Here is a 6,256-nt window from a genome sequence, read left to right on the forward strand (position 1 = left end):
TTAAGATGTGTTATGAAACTAGCAATATATCTAGCAACTCAAATATATGAAATAGTAATTCATCTAGTAACTTCAAAGCAAGAAGTAGTAATCCATGTAGCAACTACAATATCCAACTAGTAAGTCAATTAGTAAATAATTGCTAGATGAATCAAGAGAATTCAAGATCACTTGTCAATTTCAGATATGAAGTTAATTGAGAGTGCTCATCTAAATATAAAGCATATTGGTCATTTGACCTCAAGCTAATACACATTGGAAATCAACACCCATTGAGAATGTCCATTTAGATACAATACTTAATCATCATTACACAAATGAACGTCTTTTAAAGTTAAAACACCTAGCTTTGCAAAATTGATATGCACTACTCCTTGAACTAAGAGCCATGCCACTAAGTCCTCACACATTGTTGAGGAAGTAGTGTCATTCACTTTCCTGCCAAAGAATGAATGTGTCTTCTTCAAAGCATAGTAAGTGGGCTTGATCAATTGGTAGATCTCTTCCACTTTTTGAGTATGAAGCCACTTCATTAGAATGACTTCTTTGTCTCTAACTTAAACAATGTTCTTGCCTACAAAAAAAAATGATGCAAGTGTAAGATTCTAAAATGCTATATCTTTCTCATGTTTAAAAAACTAATGCAAGCAAGACTTCATATGATGTAAAACACACCTTGGTTTCCATAAGAGACTTCTCTCCACCATCTTCTCTTAAGGACTCCTATACCATTGAAGTAATAAAGTTATTTATAAGCAATCAAAGTTTATTCTTAAATAAAATCCTAAGTAATTACCTTTTTTTTATGTTTTGCCACCTTGGAAGCTTTGTCTTTTTCTTCTAACAAATCTTTTAACTTACTTGTAACCTTTTAAAATAAAAATGACTCAATAACTTAAAATGCTAAGAAGAGCATCACACTAACCCTAATTAAGATAATGACAAAATTAAGTATACCTTTCTCTTTTGATTGCTTTTCCCAGAGTTCGCATCCATATCATCCGCAGCACAAGACTCGCTTGAACTTTTATCCTTCATTTTCTCACAAGAATAAAAATAAATAAAGACACTACATAACTAAAATATAGCATGAATCTCATCAAAAGATAAGGTTTTTACAATCAAACCTTTTTCGTCACATTATCACCATTGCCACCCCCCTCATGATCTATATGTGTCTCTTTTCCTTGTAATGAGACTTTTGAGCTTTCATCTCTTATAAAATGTTGATACTCCTATACAATTGTAAAGAAAACATGATCTTCACAAAGAGAGAGAGAGAGAGAGAGAGAGAGAGAGAGAGAGAGAGAGAGAGAGAGATTGATTGATTAACAAACCTCATAAGCACTTTTTGGATCATCCTCTTCCATCCATGACATATCAGGAATGTACACATCCTCATCTTTCTACATTCACAAAAAAGAAACATAAATAAAATAAACTTATTACTACCTCATAGCAAGCATAAATATTTAAATGGCATAGCACAAAAGAACCTACACGATTTGATATATCATCAGCTTTATCATCGATAACAAACTTCGTCACTTGCTCATCAACATGAGAACTCTCAATCTGAAAGAAGTTTAATGTGAATAACATATAATAAATCAAATAAAACCCCTGTCATAAAAGAATATGTACTCACTATTGCATGAAGCTCTCCTTCTTGATCATCTTTCTCATCCTTGTGCTCAATTGTCATATTATCATCATCCATACATAAGACCTATAATTCTAAATATTATTAAACAAACTTGCAAAGATGTCAAAACAAACATAGGCTCAACATAAATTACTGTACCATGGAGTTGGTTGAGCAAAGTGTCTCTTGGCTTGTCTTTTTTTTGCTCCACTTACGTTTTGCCGCTAAAGACTTGATACACCATGTGTATAAATCTTCCTCCTTCCATGGATAAGCCATACCATCTATTGTGATGGCCTTGAGCGTTGCTATATTCTCTTTAATGATCCTCAAAACTACATTCTTTCACTCATTGTTGTTACGAAGATCGCCAATGGCTTCTCCTTTAGCAAACCACTTTCTCACTTCTCCATAATTGACATATAATACTCTATATTGCTCAGGATGTTGTTTTAAGAGAAAATCTTGACCATACAACTTATTTTTCTCTCTCAATTTTGGTGGTGGTGGCCTAGAAATCTGATCATACACAACAGGATCATATCTAAGTGGATCACTGATTGCAGCGATGCTAGAGGGATCCGAAGTTACCCTCTTATTTCCAGAATAATTTGCTCTCCACACATTGAGAGTTTTAATAGCCTCTTCACTAGATCCTCCTAGTAGCTGCTGTAGCAATGATTGTGGGCAACTCATACTTGCTCTGACAAAGTAACAAAATCATATTTACGATACAATATTTATAAATTTAAATCAAATAACTGAAACAAAACAACATAAAATCAATTTTAAAGAGTTTTCAATCAAAATTCTTACACAACACAAAAGAGAGAAGTTTTTGTGTAGAATCAACTTTAAAGAGAGTCGTGAATAAAATAGTAGATACAAATGCTTATACATCATGGAGATCGCCACATAATAGCTATCCACTATTCAAGCACACCAGGTTTTGTAACTCTTTTTTGTCTTATCACAATCCAATTTTTAATTAGAATATGACATCTATCCCAACTTCTCCAATGATCTTCTTCTGTGTGAATCGTCCACGTATTTCTTTGATGTACATCAGGCTTCAAGATGGCAAGTCTTGCCAAATTTTCCTCACGATTTGATTCCCTTACCACAGTATGTTGAAAGACTTTTTCAATTCCACTATTCATAGAAACTCTCACTATATCTTGTTCCTCTAACCATAAAGGAACATTCCCACATTGTCCTTCCATAAGCAATCTATCTCTGTGCTTCAAGTCCTTTACTTCATAGGCAATGAGCTTTTGGCTTTTAGGTGGTGACATTGGTATGAATTTATGAAGAAGAGAGTAAATAGGCTGGATACAATCCCATGTAAAGGGCATTGGTGTCTTCTCAAGGACACTCATTCATGTGATTGCATCAATGAGTAACCTTTTAGAGTCATCATCGCCTACGATGCATTGTTTGTAGTATCTTCCTCCAAAGAAAAGCATAGACTTCCCATTGAACTGCATTGAGAAAAGAGAGGTGATACAAGCCTTCCAATGTCTGCTTTTATCTAACATACTATTTGTATCCTCAGCTCTCACTACCACATGGGAGCCAACTTTATATATTTCTCCTCTATACAATACCTTTTCATATATCTTTAAATCTACAATTGGAAAGCTCTCTTCCATATTCCAAAACCTCTTTAAAAATATGGACTCCTTAGATGATGGCTCTCGATAGATGAATCTTTTCCTTGATATACAAATTCCCTTCAAAAGAAGACAATCAATACAAGGTGCACTATGGCCATATTTCAAGAGAGCATTCCACTGGGATCTTGCCTTGGCCATCGATGAAACAACTAAGAGCCCATCCATATGATGTGCAGAACACTCATGCAATTGGCCTTCATTACATGGGACATTGCAATATCCACTCATTGAGGAATGTAGATCTCTCAAGAATCTTTGATCAGGTAAGAGACTATCGTTGTCAGAGCGGACAGCTTGAAAAACTTTAGTGAAAAACTTCCTCAAATAGAATTGGACGAATGATGCCTCATCGCTGAGATTATTGGTCTTGATGGTGCTATAGATCTTCACAAGACGCTCGAATATGTAGCACCAATAACGATCATGTAGCCCATGCCGAATTATATCGTCAAGAATCTCACCATTACCTACAACCAAAATGTCAATAAATAGTTATGCTCACACACATAGCAAAACCAAGTAACTCTCAAAAATGAGAGAAATATATATACCGGCGATATGCTCTAAAGGAGATGAATTAGCCCCAAATGCCTCTTACCTTTGAACTCTCCAAGATTGCAGTAGTATCTTCATAATTCTAATATCCTTGATGGACCAACCATGATCTCTACTGTAGTTATAAAACCTATATATGAGCTATATCTACCAAGAGAGTTCCCAAAACATGCATTTCTGGCGAAATACCATTTACAGTTTTTAGGATATATGGAAGGCACCATTGAATAAACTTTTGATTCTCTTCATCTTTGAAGCACTCAAAGTAGTTACTGGGAGAGTTTGGCCACCTTCCATAGCGGATAGTGTTGGGCACATCCTTTGTAAGTGAAGACACTGCTGAATTTATTTCTTTCTTAAGAGCGTTGTTACAACTTTCAAATAACTGAGAAATATATTTCTTGAAGACGTTTAATGCTAAAGTGTGCATAACATCATACACACAATCAAGAGATATATCAAATCCGTACAAGTCAGAGAGCCTCCAAAGTATGGACTTGCCTGATAGGCCTGCTTGTTTCCATGCAGCTTCCTTCTCTGCTTGTGTGCAGCAATGCTTGGCCTCTTCTAAGACAGATTTCATCTCCTCAAATGTTCGTTGTGGTGGTGGATATCTTGCCTGGTAGCGATTTCCATCATAGACATATCGTCCATCAGGCCTGGTGGCATCTCTTACCAAAGTTTCCTGAGCTTTATCACGCCGACAAAACTCTTGTCCTCCATTCTTGAGTAGACCTATTTTGCACTGAGCCGGATGGTCGCCAATAACCATCATGAGAAGTGCGCGTATCTTGCAAGACTTGGAAAACCCTTGTGGATTGTCGAAAATCCTCTCTAGTGGATACTCATATAATACATCTATCCCATCCAAAAACAAGCTTTCAAGTTCATCTACCAATGGAGTCAGGAATGTTCCAAATACATCTCTTGAACTTTTTATAATCTTTTTTCAATTTTGCGGAATAAACAAAACTGGTAAAGCATCTATGGAAGAACTAAATCCAACATTAAGAAGCGATATTTTCACAACACCACAGCTCTTTTGGGTCGTCTTTGACGTTTGGAAGCCGTCCCAATGTAGTAAAATTGCTATATTGCGAGGATCACCCTAACCAAATGATGACATATATTACACATCAGCAGAATGCAAAAGGAACCTCAAAAAGAGAACTCAAACTCACCACTTCAATTTTCTTGCGACATTTGATGTCCTGGAAGCACTCAATGCGAATAAATTTATATACTTCATTCACAGCATCCCATCCGGTTTGTAGTGCTGCATGGCGTTTAAAGACTGGAAATGTGGTGTAGCACTTTTTACATGCTCAATTTGAGCAAACCACAGGCAATTCATATGATGTACTTGGATTCCAGAAGTCCTTCACTTCTTGAAACTTTGTTCCATCCCAAAAATCGATGATCCTCTGTTCATTGTTGAGTGCAGATGCGTTGTCCCATCTATGTTTGTGACGCCATAGATTTAGCAACTCATGACAGTAGGTACTACTCTTCGTCAGAAGCTGTAACTGAGGACTGATCGGAATATAATCAAAAGAAATTATAGACTTTCTTGTCTTTTTTGCAAATCAGACACTTCTCACAACACTTGGAGCAATCCCTCTTAAACTTCCTAGAAGAGGATCCAGCATTGCATACACATCTTGGAATTTCTCCTACATAGTTATCCTCTATGCTTGGTTGAAGAAGCTGTGGTGGATGTTTTACTCCTAGATTTCCTGTGCACATACGATAGCGCCGAGAATTAACCATTCCAAGGCCATTAAGCATGGTTTGCATTTGATCCCAACATGCTGAAACCCTAATACCCCCAAGGTCACCATCCCATGTAGATGGAAGTTGGACTAGCATTTTAGACAAACTTCTTTTGAATGAATTGTGAGTGACTCTTGGCCCCCCAAATTTGCCAAAGAGCAAGCATAACATTTTATCTTGAACACTAATTGGTAGTCGATGCTCATCCCACAAACTTTCAAGCTCTACTACTCTCTCCACTAACTCCATAAACAAAGTAGAGGACTCATCCTCCTGACTCTCATGGATGTCCATGTGATCCTCATCATTAACTAGCTCCTCCTCACAAGGTATCTCCAAAGAGGTAAGACTGGCTTCTACGTATGGTTGGGCATTAGATATAAGATCCATGTCACCAACTTCAGATAGATTTGATAGGCCAAAAGTTTTTTTAAAGCTCTCATATTTGCGTATGAGATCTTGATGTCGATAGTAAGTAGACAAGTGCACTTGAAGACCTCCTCCACAATACAACGTGCAAGTGCATTGGATGCTCCGATCAAGCTTCTCAACACTCCTTACTTCTCTCTCAATTTGGGAAGAGGATGCCTCTAGAGTTGAAGGAGTT

At 36.8% G+C, this 6,256-nt stretch overlaps 1 pseudogene; it reads right to left on the reverse strand.

Moving 5' to 3' along the window:
• Positions 1-299: 299 nt before the first annotated feature.
• On the reverse strand, positions 300-6,039 carry LOC147462667 (uncharacterized; annotated as a pseudogene).
• Positions 6,040-6,256: the final 217 nt, after the last annotated feature.

The sequence above is a fragment of the Adiantum capillus-veneris genome, chromosome 2 (assembly GCF_014529385.1).
Source record: "Adiantum capillus-veneris isolate H3 chromosome 2, ASM1452938v2, whole genome shotgun sequence".
NCBI classification, from domain to species: Eukaryota; Viridiplantae; Streptophyta; class Polypodiopsida; order Polypodiales; family Pteridaceae; genus Adiantum; species Adiantum capillus-veneris.